A 19,250-nucleotide genomic window follows, 5' to 3' on the forward strand; every position below is an offset into this window, starting at 1 on the left:
TGACTCGCGACTAGGGAAGACCTAGAACGACGAGGACACCTGCAATGGACGAGGCAATTCTTCGCGCAGTTGACGATAACCCTAATGTCGGCGTCAGAGAAGTTGCTGCTGTACAAGGTAATGTTGACCACGTCACTGTATGGAGAGTGCTACGGGAGAACCAGTTGTTTCCGTACCATGTACAGCGTGTGCAGGCACTATCAGCAGCTGATTGGCTTCCACGGGTACACTTCTGTGAATGGTTCATCCAACAATGTGTCAATCCTCATTTCAGTGCAAATGTTCTCTTTACGGATGAGGCTTCATTCCAACGTGATCAAATTGAAAATTTTCACAATCAGTATGTGTGGGCTGACGAGCATCCGCACGCAATTGTGCAATCACGTCATCAACACAGATTTTCTGTGAACGTTTGGGCAGGCATTGTTGGTGATGTCTTGATTGGGCCCCATGTTCTTCCACCTACGCTCAATGGAGCACGTTATCACGATTTCATACGGGATACTCTACCTGTGCTGCTAGACCATGTGCCTTTACAAGTACGACACAACATGCGGTTCATGCACGATGGCGCTCCTGCACATTTCAGTCGAAGTGTTCGTACGCTTCTCAACAACAGATTCGGTGACCGATGGATTGGTAGAGGCGGACCAATTCCATGGCCTCCACGCTCTCCTGACCTCAACCCTCTCGACTTTCATTTATGGGGGCATTTGAAAGCTGTTGTCTACGCAACCCCGGTACCAAATGTAGAGACTGTTCGTGCTCGTATTGTGGACGGCTGTGATACAATTCACCATTCTCCAGGGCTGCATCAGCGCATCAGGGATTTCATGCGACGGAGGGTGGATGCATGTATCCTCGCTAACGGAGGACATTTTGAACATTTCCTGTAACAAAGTGTTTGAAGTCACGCTGGTACGTTCTGTTCCTGTGTGTTTCCATTCCATGATTAATGTGATTTGAAGAGAAGTAATAAGATGAGCTCTAACACGGAAAGTAAGCGTTTCCGGACACATGTCCACATACCATCTTTTCTTTATTTGTGTGTGAGGAATGTTTCCTGAAAGTTCGGCCGTACCTTTTTGTAACACCCTGTATACGTACTATGCTTACTGTCACGTGTTCGCTACGCCGCCAGGCGGCATTCAGTCTCGCTGTGGGCAGTGATCAGACTGTTTTGGCTCTTCAATAAAGCATGGCAACTTACGGAGTGTAGATGTAGCTGTAGTAGATTAATGAGCGGAGCGCTTCCTTGAAAGTTATAATTTTACCCCTGTGGACATTATGCGAGAAGTATCTCGGAGGATGCGCTAAGTTTTGTCACCGGTTTCGGAACAAATGATCTGGGGCAATTCTATGAGAGAATAATTTTCTTCCTAAAATGAAACTACATGGTTTCAGAGGCGTTTTCAAGCTTCAAACATCTGTGATGTACGTAGTATCACATATTGATACCACACCATGGCGCATCAAGGTGGGTAACAGAATAGCAAGTTTCTGTCTGATGCCAACAACGGTCGCACGAGATCTGGTGGACACAACTATGCACTTCCGCTGAGTCACACCTCCAACATCTCTGTTCTACGAGTGCCCTCTGCTGCTGCAATACACAATGGGTGGTGGCAGCCGCTCACCTGACTTGCATTTGGAGCCACTACGCTACAGCATCTTCGTTCGTGCATAGGACAGCGAGTCTCAGCTCACTTGCCATTGTATGAGCTGGGCTCTAGTCCCTGCTGCTTATTTGTAAAGAGTCTTCTTTCACTTGGGCAAATACAAGTTAAGTAGATCTTCTGTTTGTTGGGTTAACTCTTTCCCTAATCATTTCTGCTCTTTCCACCTTTCCTATGACGACAATTGCGACACACACCACTTAATAGCTCACCTCCTTACCTTGTGTACGATGTCGTACACAGAAATGTATACAGGGTGGTCCAATGATAGTGACCGGCCCAAATATCTCACGAAATAAGCATCAAACGAAAAAACCACAAAGAACGAAACTCGTCTAGCTTGAAGGGGGAAACCAGATGGCGCTATGGATGGCCCTCTAGATGGCGCTGCCATGGGTCAAACGGATATCAACTGCGTTTTTTTTAGAATAGGAACCCCCATTTCTATTACATATTCGTGTAGTACGTAAAGAAATATGAATGTTTTAGTTGGCGCTATATGGCGCTGCCATAAGTCAAACGGATATCAACTGCGTTTTTTAAAAATAGGAACCCCCATTTTTTTATTACATATTCGTGTAGTACGTAAAGAAATATGAAAGTTTTTGTTGGACGACTTTTTTTGCTTTGTGATAGATGGCGCTGTAATAGTCACAAACGTATAAGTACGTGGTATCACGCAACATTCTGCCAGTTCGGACTGTATTTGCTTCGTGATACATTACCCTTGTTAAAATGGACCGTTTACCAACTTCGGAAAACGTCGACATTGTGTTGGTCTATGGCTATTGTGATCAAAATGCCCAACGGGCGTATGCTATGTATGCTGCTCGGTATCCTGGATGACATTATCCAAGTGTCCGGACCGTTCACCGGATAGTTACGTTATTTAAGGAAACAGGAAGTGTTCAACAACATGTGAAACGTCAGCCACGACCTGCAACAAATGATGATGCCCAAGTAGGTGTTTTACCTGCTGTCGCGGCTAATCCGCACATCAGTAGCAGACAAATTGCGCGAGAATCGGGAATCGCGAAAACGTCGGTGTTGAGAATGCTACATCAACATCGATTGCACTCGTACCATATTTCTATGCACCAAGAATTGCATGGCGACGACTTTGAACGTCATGTACAGTTCTGCCGCTGGGCACAAGAGAAATTACGGTACGATGACAGATTTTTTGCACGTGTGCTATTTAGCGACGAAGCGTCATTCACCAACAGCGTTAACGTAAACCGGCATAATATGCACTACTGGGCAACGGAAAATCCACGATGCCTGCGACAAGTGGAACATCAGCGAGCTTGGCGGGATAATGTATGGTGCGGCATTATGGGAGGTAGGATGACTGGCCCCCATTTTATCGATGGCAATCTAAATGGTGTAATGTATGCTGATTTCCTACGTAATGTTCTACCGATGTTACTACAAGATATTTCACTGCATGACAGAATGGCGATGTACTTCCAAAATGATGGATGTCCGGCACATAGCTCGCGTGCCGTTGAAGCGGTATTGAATACCACATTTCATGACAGGTGGATTGGTCGTCGAATCACCATACCATGGCCCGCACGTTCACCGGATCTGACGTCCCCGGATTTCTTTCTGCGAGGAAAGTTGAATGATATTTGCTATCGTGATCCACCGACGTCTGACAACATCTGTCAGCGCATTGCCAATGGATGTGCGAACATTAAGGAAGGCGAACCACTCGCTGTTGAGAGGAATGTCGCTACACGTATTGCCATATGCATTGAGGTTCACGGACATCATTTTGAGCATTTATTGCCTTAATGTGGTATTTACAAGTAATCACGTGTTAACAGCATGCGTTCTCAGAAATGATAAGTTCACAAAGGTACATGTATCACATTGGAACAAGTGAAATAAAATGTTCAAACGTACCTACGTTCTGTATTTTAATTTAAAAAACCTACCTGTTACCAACTGTTCGTCTAAAATTGTGGGCCATATGTTTGTGACTATTACAGCGCCATCTATCACAAAGCGAAAAAAGTGGTCCAACAAAAACATTCATATTTCTTTACGTACTACACGAATATGTAATAAAAATGGGGGTTCCTATTTTAAAAAAACGCAGTTGATATCCGTTTGACCTATGGCAGCGCCAACTAGTGGGTCAACCATAGCCCCATCTGGTTTTCCCCTTAAAGCTAGACAAGTTTCGTTCTTTGTAGTTTTTTCGTTTGACGCTTGTTTCGTGAGATATTTGATCCGATCACGATCAATGGACCACCCTGTATATGCAGACTGAAGATGTTTGAGGTTTGAACCATACAGTGAACTTGATTAATATACATACATCAAAGAAAGTTTTACAACACCCCCAGTTCCCAGAACTCCTGATTATAGACGTTGACTGTGGATATTGTATCACACACACAGTCTCTATGACTGTTCAGAGATGTCACTAAACCAGCCAAAAGACGTAAACAGTCATGCATGAGCAGCGCCTATTAGACGGAGGGTGGCCGACAGCTGATCAGTTCCAGTTTTTCCACCATGAAGGAGGTACACGGCTCGCGTTGTCTGTAATTCAACCATGCCTATACGGCCAATACCTCGGTTCGATCGCATCTGCATTGTTACTTTGTGCCAGGAAGGGATCTCAACAAGGGAAGTGTCCAGGCGTCTCGGAGTGAAGCAAAGCGATGTTGTTCGGACATTGAGGAGATACAGAGAGACAGGAACTGTCGATGACATGCCTCGCTCAGGTCACCCAAGGGCTACTACTGCAGTGGATGACCGCTACCTAAGGATTATGGCTCGGAGGAACCCTGACAGCAACGCCACCATGTTGAATAATACTTTTCGTGCAGCCACAGGACTTCGTGTTACGACTCACACTGTGCGCAATAGGCTGCAAGATGCGCAACTTCACTCCCGACGTCCTTGGCGAGGTCCATCTTTGCAACCCCGACACCATGCAGGGCGTTACAGATGGTCCCAACAACATGCAGAATGGATCGCTCAGGATTGGCATGACGTTTTCTTCACCGATGAGTGTCGCACATGCCTTCAACCACACAATCGTCGGAGCCGTGTTTGGAGGCAATCCGGTCAGACTGAACGCCTTAGACACACTGTCCAGCGAGTGCAGCGAGGTAGAGGTTCCCTGCTGTTTTGGGGTGGCATTATGTGCGGCCGACGTACGGCGCTGATGGTCATGGAAGGCGCCGTAACGGCTGTACGATACGTGATTACCATCCTCCGACCGATAGTGCAACCATAGCGGCAGCATATTGGCGAGGGTTTCGTCTTCATAGACGACAATTCGCGCACCCATCGTGCACATCTTGTGAATGACTTTCTTCAGGATAACGACATCGCTCGACTAGAGTGGCCACCATGTTCTCCAACCATGAACCCTATCGAACATGCCTGTTATAGATTGAAAAGAGCCGTTTATGGACAACGTGACGCACCAACCGCTCTGAGGCCTCTACGCCGAATTGCCGTTGAGGAGTGGGAAAATCTGGACCAATAGTGCCTTGATGGACTTGTGGATGATATGCCACGACGAATATAGGCGTGCATCAGTGCAAGAGGACGTGCTACTGGGTGTTAGAGGTACCTGCGTGTACAGCAATCTGGACCACCACCTCTGAAGGTCTCACTGTTTGGTGCTGCAACATGCAATGTGTGGTTTCCATGAGCAATGAAAACATTGTATACTACCCGTCTTTCCCTATTGCTTAAGGCTACTTTTTCACAGAATTTCGAAATCTTGCACCATTTGACATTGTCGAATTCTTTTTCCAGGTCGACAAATCCTATAATCGGGTCTTGATTTCTCTGTAGTCTTGCTTCCATTATCAACCACAATGACAGAAAACACTGTCGAAAAATAAACAAAGGGTACTGCAGACAACGAGCTACTTTTGACTCACCCTGACCCATCAACCTCTACCACTGAATGTCCTCACCCTTTACAACAAGCTTCTATCCATGTCACCTTCCTAAACGCATATTTGTCGTCCGCGGAAAGCCTCATACAGGTGGAGACATCTGCCAGGTCATTCACACAGCGTGACTTTTCGGTATACATGGGAAATCAAACGGCATACAGATAACGCCGAAAAATCGAAAATTTATGTACCATTTTCACGAAAACAAATGTCTACGACAGTTGAAGACATGAAGTAAAAAAGACTCTAAGTTCCATAATAAATAGTTTTGAAGTATTTTGTGAAATGGGATCTATATGACAAACCCAGTAACGTATAAAAGTCTCAGGCTGCAATAAATGGAAAAGTAATACCAGATGTAATCAACAGGTGGCATGCGGTTTAACAGCCACTGCTGTTGGCATCTAAAGGGCTCTATGTTCCGTGCATTTATTTCTCATTGTTACATGAAATGGTGGACGCAGCGGAAGTTCTTAGTAGTTCAAGCGGACAGAAACGACGTATTAAAGGAGAAGGCACTGCGGCAGCAATGAGGATGAAGCTGAAATATAGAGAGAAATGAGTTCATAAGTTCAAGTAATTAACGTATTCCCTTAAAAGCTCGTCCGGAACAGGAGGTATTTCTCATTACTGATCGTTAATTTACACCATAACTGAACAGAATGTTTATTATTGTGTTACAAAAGGCATTGTTCCAGGAGATGTAAAGGACATTATAGAGCAAATAAATCCCATCCATCATCAGTAAGATGAATGCATCTGACATCTTGCCGGCCGGTGTGGCCGTGCGGTTCTAGGCGCTACAGTCTGGAGCCGAGCGACCGCTACGGTCGCAGGTTCGAATCCTGCCTCGGGCATGGATGTGTGTGATGTCCTTAGGTTAGTTAGGTTTAATTAGTTCTAAGTTCTAGGCGACTTATGACCTCAGAAGTTAAGTCGCATAGTGCTCAGAGCCATTTGAACCATTTGAACCATCTGACATCTTGTATTTCAATAAAACAGCAGATTGTATTATAAATACAGCAGATCTAAATACATCCAAAGCGCACAGTGGCTGTGGTTAGTCAAACATAATCCTGATGAAACTAAGACCAGGATACGTTTCAATGAAGTTGAAGCCAGGGAAGATATCCCTGTTTTGAGGAAAGGTGTACGAGTACAAAAAATCTAGAAAATGCGGCTATCTGCCCTGGATGTTACAAGTTACATCTGTGGAGAAAAGAAGAAACATTTGACTGAAATGGACCTTTTAATATCTCTTGCTGAGTTTGAACTGCGGCACTTAGATCTTTTCATTGCATTTCTAGCTACACCAAGTTTTTCTTACTATTACAATGCAACTTTTATAAGTCTTTTGAAGACTGTGAAACACATTTAATAGCGCAATTATGACCATTACTTACCTAGTATATTTAAAACTCATTTTCCTCAAATTCATTATTTTCGGCAATTAGAGGCTTCTTCATTTCAAGTCTTCAATTCGGAAGAACATAAAAACAAATAATTCAATCGTAAAATGATCAATTTTAAAGATTTCATGAAGCTGCTTCGTCTAAACGAATCTCATTGATCGCAAAATTCGCGAAAAGTTTCAGTCATGATCTGAGTGAGAGATTGGGTCGCACTTTGAAAACAACCCTCTTCCGTCAGACGCGACGAGCAGGACTATTTGACGAGTGTCGCCGACCGAATGAGGTCTACTCTTCCGAGAACATGGCGGCCACGTACTGACAACATGAGGCAGAAGCCTACCGAGTGGCTGCTCGTTCCGACATCCTTGCATGGCTGTCTCTTCCGGCCACAAGACGTTTCTGAAAGTCACACACAGAAGTGACAAAAGTCGTGGAACAGCGATATTCACATGTACAGATGGCGGTAGTATCGCGTACAAGAGGTGCAAAGGGGCAGTACATTGACGCAGCTGTCATTTGTACTCAGGTGATTCTTGTCAAACGGCGTCCAACATGATTATGACCGCCAGACGCGAAATGGTAGTTGGAGCTAGATGCATCGGACATTCCGTTTCGGGACTTGTTAGAGAATTCAATATCCACAGAGTCAAGGGTGTGTGGAGAACGCCACATTTCAGGCATTAACTCTCACAACAGACAACGCAGTGGCCGACGACCTTCACTTAACGACCGAGAGCAGCGGCGTTTGCGCAGGGACGTCAGTGCTAACAGACAAAGAATAATGCGTGAAATGACCACATAAATCACTGTGGGGTATACGACGAAAGTGTCCGTTAGGACGACGCGGTGAAATCTGGTGTTAATGGACTATGTCAACAGACGACCGACGCGAGTGCCTTTGCTAACAGCACGACGTAGCCTGCAGCGCCTCCCCTGCGTTCGTGACCGTATCGCGTTGGACCCTAGACGACTGGAGAACCGTGGCCTGGTCAGATGAATCCCGGTTCCAGTCGGTAAGATAGCCACGGACCCAAGTTGTCGACAAGGCACTGTGGAGGCTCCATAATGGTGTGGTCTGTGTTTACAAGTAATGGACTGGGACCTTTGGGCCAACTGAACCGATCATTTACCAGAAATGGTTATGTTCGGCTTCTTGGAGACAATTTGCACCCATTCATTGACTTCATGTTCACGTGACAATGCGCTGTGTCACCGGGTCACAATTGCTCGCTACTGGTTTGAAGAACACTCTGGACTCTTCGAGCAAATGATTCGGCCACCCCGATCGCCGGACATGAATCCCATCGAACATTTATGGGACATAATCGAGAGGTCAGTCCGCGCTCAAACTCCTGCACTGGCAACTCTTTCGCAGCTATTGACGGCTGTAGAGGCAGCGTGGCTCAATATTTCTGCAGGGGACTTCCAACGACTTTCTGAATCTATCCCACGTCGAGTTTCTCCACTAAGCCGGGCAAAAGAAGGTCCGACAGGATGTTTGGAGGTATCCCATGGCTTTTGTCGTTTAAGTGTACTATAATTCAAAAAATGGCATCTGTTGCTGCCTAAATCGTTGGAGAAGCAACAAATTAAACAGCAATTTTCTTCTGCAGATGGGTGTTTCCTCACGCATCGAAAAAGCACCCTGGGAGTATCGTGAACAGTAGCGGCCCTAACACACTACGTTGGGCTGCGTTGGAAACTATCTTTTCGTTTATGACATTGCCTCCTAATTAATAATTAATAAAGAGGAATTCAGTTCGGTTTACTAAGATGTCTTCAGATCATTCGTACATCTATTCGCATATTTCATATGCACGTATTTAGGGTACGATACACAACTGTTGTTGTTGTTGTTGGGGTCTTCAGTCCTGAGACTGGTTTGATGCAGCTCTCCATGCTACTCTATCCTGTGCAAGCTTCTTCATCTACCTACAGCAGTACCTACTGCAATCTACATCCTTCTGAATCCGCTTAGTGTATTCATCTCTTGGTCACCCTCTACGATTTTTACCCTCCACGCTGCCCTCCAATACTAAATTGGTGATCCCTTGATGCCTCAACACATGTCCTACCAACCGATCCCTTCTTCTAGTCATGTTGTGCCACAAACTTCTCTTCGCCCCAATCCTATTCAATACTTCCTCATTAGTTATGTGACCTACCCATCTAATCTTCAGCATTCTTCTGTAGCACCACATTTCGAAAGCTTCTATTCTCTTCTTGTCCAAACTATTTATCGTCCATGTTTCACTTCCATACATGACTACGCTCCATACAAATACTTTCAGAAATGACTTTCTGACACTTAAATCAATACTCGATGTTAACAAATTTCTCTTCTTCAGAAATGCTTTCCTTGCCATTGCCAGTCTACATTTTATATCCTCTCTACTTCGACCATCATCAGTTATTTTGCTCCCCAAATAGCAAAACTCCTTTACTACGTTAAGTGTCTCATTTCCTAATCTAATTCCATCAGCATCACCCTACTTAATTCGACTACATTCCATTATCCTTGTTTTGCTTTTGTTGATGTTCATCTTATACCCTCCTTTCAAGACACTATCCATTCCATTCAACTGCTCTTCCAAGCCCTTTGCTGTCTCTGACAGAATTACAATGTCATCGGCGAACCTCAAAGTTTTTATTTCTTCTCCATGGATTTCAATACCTACTCTGAATTTTTCTTTTGTTTCCTTCACTGCTTGCTCAATATACAGACTGAATAACATCGGGGAGAGGCTACAACCCTGTCTCACTCCCTTCCCAACCACTGCTTCCCTTTCATGCCCCTCCACTCTTATAACTGCCATTTGGTTTCTGTACAAATTGTAAATAGCCTTTCGCTCCCTGTATTTTACCCCTGCCACCTTCAGAATTTGAAAGAGAGTATTCCAGTCAACATTGTCAAAAGCTTTCTCTAAGTCTACAAATGCTAGAAACGTAGGTTTGCCTTTCCTTAATCTTTCTTCTAAGACAAGTCGTAGGGTCAGTATTGCCTCACGTGTCTCACAATTTCTACGGAATCCAAACTGATCTTCCCCAAGGTCGGCTTCTACTAGTTTTTCCATTCGTCTGTAAAGAATCCGCGTTAGTATTTTGCAGCCGTGATTTATTAAACTGATAGTTTGGTAATTTTCACATTTGTCAACACCTGCTTTCTTTGGGATTGGAATTATTATATTCTTCTTGAAGTCTGATGGTATTTCGCCTGTTTCATACATTTTGCTCACCATATGGTAGAGTTTCGTCAGGACTGGCTCTCCCAAGGCTGTCAGTAGTTCTAATGGCATGTTGTCTACGTCCGGGGCCTTGTTTCGACTCGGGTCTTTCAGTGCTTTGTCAAACTCTTCACGCAGTATTATATCTCCCATTTCATCTCCATCTACATCCTCTTCCATTTCCATAATATTGTCCTCAAGTACATCGCCCTTGTATAGACCCTCTATATACTCCTTCCACCTTTCTGCTTTCCCTTCTTTGCTTAGAACTGGGTTTCCATCTGAGCTTTTGATATTCATGCAAGTGGTTCTCCTTTCTCTGAAGGTCTCTTTAATTTTCCTGTAGGCTGTATCTATCTTACCCTTAGTGAGATAAGCCTCTACATCCTTACATTAGTCCTCTAGCCATGCCAGTCTAGCCATTTTGCACTTCCTGTCGATCTCATTTTTGAGACGTTTGTATTCCTTTTTGCCTGCTTCATTTACTGCATTTTTATATTTTCTCCTTTCGTCAATTAAATCCAGTATTTCTTCTGTCACCCAAGGATTTCTACTAGCCCTCGCGTTTTTACGTACTTGATCCTCTGCTGCCTTCACTACTTCATCCCTCAAAGCTACCCCTTTCTTCTTATACTGTATTTCTTTCCCCCAGTCCTGTCAATTCTTCGCTTATTCTCTCCCTGACACTCTGTACAATCTCTGGTTTAGTCAGTTTATCCAGGTCCCATGTCCTTAAATTCCCACCTTTTTGCAGTTTCTCCAGTTTTAATCTACAGGTCATAACCAATAGATTGTGGTCAGAATCCACATCTGCCCCTGGAAATGTCTTACAATTTAAAACCTGGTTCCTAAATCTCTGTCTATACATTATATAATCTATCTGAAACCTATCAGTATCTCCAGGCTTCTTTCATGTTTACAACCTTCTTTCATGATTCTTGAACCAAGTGTTAGCTATGATTAAGTTGCGCTCTGTGCAAAATTCTACCAGGCGGCTTCCTCTTTCATTTCTTACCCCCAATCCATATTCACCTACTACGTTTCCTTCTCTCCCTTTTCCTAATGCCGAATTCCAGTCATCCATGACTATTAAATTTTCGTCTCCCTTCACAATCTGAATAATTTCTTTTATTTCATCATACATTTCTTCAATTTCTTCATCATCTGCAAAGCTAGTTGGCATATAAACTTGTACTACTGTAGTAGGCATGGGCTTCATGTAGATCTTGGTCACAATAATGCGTTCACTGTGATGTTTGTAGTAGCTTACCCGCATTCCTATTTTCCTATTCATTATCGAACTTCACTAATTCCCACTATATCTAACTTTAACCTATCCATTTCCCTTTTTAAATTTTCTAACCTACCTGCCCGATTAAGGGATCTAACATTCCACGCTCCGATCCGTAGAATGCCAGTTTTCTTCCTCCTGATAATGACATCCTCTTGAGTAATCCCTCGACCGAGCGAGGTGGCGCAGTGGTTAGCACACTGGACTCGCATTCGGGAGGACGACGGTTCAATCCCGTCTCCGGCCATCCTGATTTAGGTTTTCCGTGATTTCCCTAAATCGTTTCAGGCAAATGCCGGGATGGTTCCTTTGACAGGGAACGGCCGATTTCCTTCCCCATTCTTCCCTCACCCGAGCTTGCGCTCCGTCTCTAATGACCTCGTTGTCGACAGGACGTTAAACACTAATCTCCTCCTCCTTGAGTAGTCCCCGCCCGGAGATCCGAATGGGGGACTATTTTACCTCCGGAATATTTTATCCAAGAGGACGCTATCATCATTTAACCATAAAGTAAAGCTGCATGTCCTCGGGAAAAAATTACGACCGTAGTTTCCCCTTGCTTTCAGCCGTTCGCAGTACCAGCACAGCAAGGCCGTTTTGACTATTGTTACAAGGCCAGATCAGTCAATCATCCAGACTGTTGCCCTTGCAACTACTGAAAAGGCTGCTACCCCTCTTCAGGAACCACACGTTTGTCTGGCCTCTCAACAGATACCCCTCCGTTGTGGTTGCACCTACAGTACGGCTATCTGTATCGCTGAGGCACGCACGCCTCCCCACCAACGGCAAGGTCCATGGTTCATGGGGGGAGGGATACACAACTATATCGAATGATTGCTGAAAGTCAATAAAGACGGAATTAGCTTGATCTCCTTTATATAATGCCTTCAGAAACTCTTAGATGAGCAGAATGAGCTGAGATTTGCATCTGCGTGGTTGCGGCCATCGAATCGAGCACGATGCACACTAACTCATCAAAAGTATCTAGATGTCTATTAATGGACATGAAGTCGTCGCCTTTACGGCTGTTTGAACTCTGCTAGGGACACTTCCAATGAGGTATCTGAATGTCTATTCTTCCTCAAGACCAGAGGCTGAAAATACCGCTACAGTTGTAAGGTTATTGTACTTAGAACACGCCCATCTTCAGATGTCGTAACTTGGTGGTTTGACTCCGACCGCCGCTGTGGACGAGTACAAGACGCGGTATGCTACCAGCGATCGCAGAGCGTGGAGTGCTCAAGAGCCAAAATCAGAGGGGGTAGAAATGTTGGACGCTAGGCTCTGGAGCGAATCCATCTCTTTAACTCATCTCAAAGATCACTGAGATGAGGTTGGGACTCTGGGTAAGACAGTTGGTTTCAGGAATCTTATCGTCTGCAGACAATTGCGTCACAGATACTGCTTTAAGAAAAAGTGCATTCTCAAGCTGAAACAAACATTCGTCTCCGAATTACTCCTCTACTGTAGTCAGTACATGTTGCTCTAAATTTTGTTCATATCCTTCCGCATTTTGCGTTTTCTTAAGCGGAGTAAAGGATCCAAATCTTAACCAAAAAAGCATCCCCATGCTGCATCCCCAGGTCATCCATTCTTACCTGTTGCCAGGCCACAGCTTGGCAGATAACGTTCTCCAGTTATTAGTCAAACCCTTGGTATTGCCATAGGATATAGCGTGATTTATCGCTCTGAATCACTCATTCCCAATCACTCACATTCCAGAGACGTCGCTTTTTACACTACACAAAGTGTCACTGAGCGCTGACTACAAAAATTTGTGGCCTATGAGGAGCTACTCGGTCATTCTGCCCACTTTATTTTTAGCTCTCTCCGCACATTTATTGGGCTAGCTAGACTGCTGGTAACGCCTTGGAAGACAAGAGTGAGTCCTTCCGCTGATTTCATGCAATTTTTACAACCACCCTCTGCAGTGCTCGGCCGTAACTCTCTGTCAGCACATGAGACCTGTCTGGTCTTGTTTTATCTGTGGCTGTTCCTTCGCGTTTCCACTTTACATTCACATCCCAGTGTTTGGTCCTCATTCGAATTCACTGAGCTCTCCTGAACGACCCATTTTGCTGTTACTGCTTGTCCACTGTGCGGCCTTTCAAATAATAAGAATGAAATGGTGTGGTGGCCATCAACTACGTACCCTCCGACTCAGGGTTGAAATATTAAAAGTTTTGGCTGGTATCGTTGTGTAGGGGCAGGGATACGTAGTTGCTGCATTACAAGCCAAATACTGCTGAGTCTACAGTATACAATATGGATATACACATGAATCGAATGGTTGAAGGTTCCTATCACTCGGCAATTGCGATTGTAACGTAGAAATTTATAAATGAAAGATTGCAATTAAATAAAATCTGCAGGTACTATCTTAACGACTTTAAATGATGAGTACGATAGTAGAAGCACTTTTAAGAATGTGGTATATTTCCGCAAAAAACTTTTTAGTGTCGATGGCCCAGAATTAAAATAAAATATAAGATGAATAACAGGGAACCAATAGATTCATACTGCACGTAATTAGTTAAGAACAACAACATAGCTCGCGAGATATTCACTTCTAAACGCACACTACGTCTTCACTGTAGAAGCCACGGAAATCTCACAAGTGCACAGGTCGGCACTACGAAGTATTTCTATCTGCCGCGACCACGCGCAAACCGCTCCACACTCCAAGTCTCTCTTGCGACCGTGTCCCCCCCGCGCCGTACTGTCCCGGACTCCCCCCGTGTCCTGTGCCTTCCTGTCCAGAACTCTTCTGTCCTCCCTCAAAACGATGGTCTTCTCCCACTTCCATCCAGTCTCCCCATTCACGAGCGCTGTGATTGGCTAGCGCGCTGCCTCCATGTCTCCAAGCCAACGCATACCCACAAACGTATTGAAACACATACGAAATACTGGATTTACGTTTAAATAGCTTGAAATTGAATAAATATTTCTACGGCTGGACCATAAACACCCTCTAACACACATTATTAAATACATAAACAAATGAAATAGATATATATCAAAGGAACAGCAAGCAAAAGTAGGCCAGTAGCCTAACGTCTCTGTGCTTTCTAAAACACAGTAAATATTTAATCAATTTCTTCATGAATACCGTATATCAAATATAAACCAAGACATAGATGAATAAATATATTTATAAGCATGCTGCTACCACTTTTTCGTGTAACTGCAGAGTACTTATGCCCGCATCTCGTGGTCGTGCGGTAGCGTTCTCGCTTCGCACGCCCGGGTTCCCGGGTTCGATTCCCGGCGGGGCCAGGGATTTTCTCTGCCTCGTGATGGCTGGGTGTTGTGTGATGTCCTTAGGTTAGTTAGGTTTAAGTAGTTCTAAGTTCTAGGGGACTGATGACCTAAGATGTTAAGTCCCATAGTGCTCAGAGCCATTTGAACCAGAGTACTTATGGCCTGACGCGATCGATAGTAATCGGCCACTTTGACATACAATAACTCATGTACTATTGAAGTTACATGCCAGTAATTCATACCAATTTAGGTTTACACTAACAGCTTTCTAAAGACATGTCGATCGACGAGATCGGATGAAGCGTTTAGATTTTGGAAATTCGTTGTTCGGTGTTACTTGTATAATTTACCGTCAGATGCTAAACTTTAAACTAATAAAAATATTGAAAATCTGATTACACCGTCAGAATCATCGTGAAAATAATAGTAGTGTTCATGTTTCTTTCTGAGTTATCATTATTCATCTGGCTACTATTAATTTCTATACGAACTGTGAAATGTCTGCCATGATGTTCACAAAGTCCGCCATCTTTGACACTCTCAACATACAACTGTTTTATCGACACGGCGTCACCACGGAATTGCCAGCCATGCGCTCGGGTTGGACCCTTCTTGCTTTGGCCAACGTCCGGCACCACGTGGTCGGCCTGCCGAGCGGACCGTGTGGCCACGCCAACTCCAAACTTAAAATATTTTCAGGGCACCACAATTAGCCCGTTACCTCACAACTGACAACAAAATACTCTCCACTTGTTTTAATGTTGGCATGTCAGTTTTGCATTACATAAGAGTACACAGATACTTTAGATCAGATAGTGTAACATTCCATAATCCTTCAAGTGAGATGGGTCTATAGTTCTGCACATCAGTCTTGCGCCACTTGTTATAGACTAGACCAAACTGCGCCTTTTTGTGGACACGTTTTCTCCGTTGTTCCAGACACCTATGGCAAACTGATGCAAGATGAGGAACAAGTTCCTAAGCTTATTCAGCACAGAGTCTAATGGTTACCACATCAGGCCATGGGTTTCCTTTTTTTTTTTCAAGAGAAACATCCCCCAGCCTGTGGCTAAGCCATGTCTCCGCAATATCCTTTCTTTCAGGAGTGCTGGTTCTGCAGGGTTCGTAGGAGAGCTTCTGTAAAGTTTGGAAGGTAGGAGACGAGATACTGGCAGAAGTAAAGCTGTGAGGACAGGGCGTGACTCGTGCTTGGGTAGCTCAGTTGATGCTGGCACGGTAGCTCAGCGTGTTCGGTCAGAGGGTTAGCTACCCTCTGTAATAAAAAAACTGAGTGAACGGTTCAACGAACAACTTGAACGCGTGTCATGAGACGTCCGCCCCGATCATATACAACGAACAAAATAGAACAAAATGAGATAAAAAAAAGTTTGGTAGAGCACTTGCCCACAAAGGCAAAGGTCCCGAGTTCGAGTCTCGGTCCGGCACACAGTTTTAATCTGCCAGGAAGTTTCAGATTGAGCTTTTAAATTCCACGCTGAATTCTTTCTACTTCCGTCATTTTTGCATTCGTGTTTCTGTTGACTGTATGAAATGTGTTGTGATGTGTTGCGTTTCGTTACCTTCGTGATCAACGTGCATTTAGACTGATTTTACGCACAATCAGATGTTCTTTCCAAGAGGTGTGATATTGCTTCCAAATACATTGAAGACTCCTCCAATAGCCATCGTTACACTCATTTTGACTACTCGTATGCTCAGCTTTTCTTTGTCAGCAAGGATTCAGCTACATTTGAATCTGCTGAGCAGCTCATGTGGTGCTAAAAACATTTTGCTTCTTTACCGCACAGGCGGACGTGTGGTTATGAGGCAATATTATGTACACTGATGAGCCAAAACATTATGACCAGCAGCTTAATAGCTTGTTTTCCCATCTTTGGAACGAAATACATCTCTGATTCTGCGTATCATGGGTCCGAAAATTTATTGGTAGGTTTGTAGACGTATGTCACACACAGGTCATGTACACTACTGGCCATTAAAATTGCTACACCACGAAAATGACGTGCTACAGAGGCAAAATTTAACCGACTAGAAGAAGTGCTGTGATATGCAAATGATTAGCTTTTCAGAGCATTCACACAAGGTTGGCGCCCGTGACGACACCTACAACGTGCTGACATGAGGAAAGTTTCCAACCGATTTCTCATACACAAACAGCAGTTGACGGGCGTTGCCTGGTGAAACGTTGTTGTGATGCCTCGTGTAAGGAGGAGAAATGCGTACCATCACGTTTCCGACTTTGATAAAGGTCGGGTTGTAGCCTATCGCCATTGCAGTTTATCGTATCGCGACATTGCTGCTCGCGTTGGTCGAGATCCAATGACTGTTAGCAGAATATCGAAACGGTGGGTTCAGGAGGGTAATACGGAACGCCGTGCTGGATGCTAATGACCTCGTATCACTAGCAGTCGACATGACAAGAATCTTATCCGCATGGCTGTAACGAATCGTGCAGCCACGTCTCGATCCCTGAGTCAACAGATGGGGACGTTTGCAAAACAACAACCATCTGCACGAACAGTTCGACGACGTTTGCAACAGCATGGACTATCAGGTCGGAGACTATGGCTGCGGTTACCCTTGACGCTGCATCACAGACACGAGCGCCTGCGATGGTGTACTGAACGACGAACCTGGGTGCACGAATGCCGAAACGTCATTTTTTCGGATGAATTCAGGTTCTGTTTATAGCATCATGATGGTCGCATTCGTGTTTGGCGACATCGCGGTGAACGCACATTGGAAACGTGTATTCGTCATCGCCATACTGGCGTATCACCAGGAGTGATGGTATGGGGTGCCATTGGTTACACGTCTCGGTCACCTCTTATTCGCCTTGACGGCACTTTGAACAGTGGACGTTACATTTCAGATGTGTTACGACCCGTGGCTCTACCCTTCATTCGATTCCTGCGAAACCCTACATTTCAGCAAGATAATGCACGACCGCATGTTGCAGGTCCTGTATTGGCCTTTCTGGATACAGAAAATGTTCGACTGTTGCCCTGGCCGGCACATTCTCCAGATCTCTCACCAGTTGAAAAGATCTGGTCAATGGTGGCCGAGCAACTGGCTCGTCACAATACTCCAGTCACTTCTCTTGATGAACTGTGGTATCGTGTTGAAGCTGCATGGGCAGCTGTACCTGTGCACGCCATCCAAGGTCTGTTTGACTCAATTCCCAGGCGTATCAAGGCCGTTATTACGGCCAGAGGTGGTTGTTCTGGTACTGATTTCTCAGGATCTATGCACCCAAATTGCGTGAAAATGTATTCACATGTCACTTTTAGTACAATATATTTGTCTAATGAATACCCGTTTATCATCTGCATTTCTTCTTGGTGTAGCAATTTTAATGGCTAATAGTGTAATTAAGGTAAATAACAGACTGCTGATCTGCGTACGCGGTGACAGTGTCCGATGGCGACCCAGATGGGTTCCACAGGATTCGCATCAGGAGAATTTGGTTGCCGTGACATCAACGTGGCCGGCCACTGTGGACGAGCGGTTCTAGGCGCTTCAGTCCAGAACCGCGCTGCTGCTACGGTCGCAGGTTCGAATCCTGCCTCGGGCATGGATGCGTGTGATGTCCTTAGGTTAGTTAGGTTTAAGTACTTCTAAGTCTAGGGGACTGATGATCTCAGATGTTAAGTCCCATAGTGCTTAGAGCCATTTGAACCATTTGAACATCAACGTGAGTTCACTATAATGCATTGCTGAAAGATGACATCGCTATCGCGGAGGATATCAAGCACACAAAGGGTTGGTGGTTGGCAGCTGTCAGCATGTTTTCGATTACTACCACAGGTCCCATGTAAGCGCAGGAGAACGTTCCCTTTAGCATAACGCTGCTCGCACCAGCCTGTATTCGTGGCACGCTGCGTTTCCAGCCCCCGTTCAGCTCGATGTGGCGTTTGTGGAGACGACCATCGACCTAGTGCAGCAAAACTGTGATCACCCGAAGGGCAGACACGTTTCCATTGCTCGACTGTTGAATCTCGATGGTCCCCTGCCTACCCCAATCGTAATTCAGATGGTTCAAATGACTCTGAGGACTATGAGACTTAACATCTGAGGTCATCAGTCCCCTAGAACTTACAACTACTTAAACCTAACTAACCTTAGGACATCACTCACATCCATGCCCGAGGCAGGATTCGTAGCGGTCGCGTCGTTCCAGACTGAACCGCCTAGAACCGCTCGGGCACAACGGCCGACCCCAATCGTAAATGACGATGTCTTTGGGTCAACATGTGAAAACATAGGTGTGGTCTGCTGCGGAGCTCTGTGTTCAACAATGTATGATGAACAGTGGGCTGTGAAATACTTGTTAATGTACCAGCATTGTGCTCTTTCGGCAGAGATGCCACAGATCACAATTTCTCCTACTTTACAAAGCAGACAAGCCTCTGAACCCCGCGTTCTGTCAA

The 19,250-nt window shown here is 44.8% G+C and overlaps 1 protein-coding gene across 1 annotated transcript in view; it reads left to right on the forward strand.

Moving 5' to 3' along the window:
• Nucleotides 1–19,250, forward strand: part of LOC126412301 (uncharacterized) — a 226,504-nt gene that overhangs the window by 13,734 nt on the left and 193,520 nt on the right. The gene's annotated exons all lie outside the window — the stretch shown is intronic.

This window comes from Schistocerca serialis, chromosome 7 (assembly GCF_023864345.2).
Source record: "Schistocerca serialis cubense isolate TAMUIC-IGC-003099 chromosome 7, iqSchSeri2.2, whole genome shotgun sequence".
NCBI lineage: Eukaryota > Metazoa > Arthropoda > Insecta > Orthoptera > Acrididae > Schistocerca > Schistocerca serialis.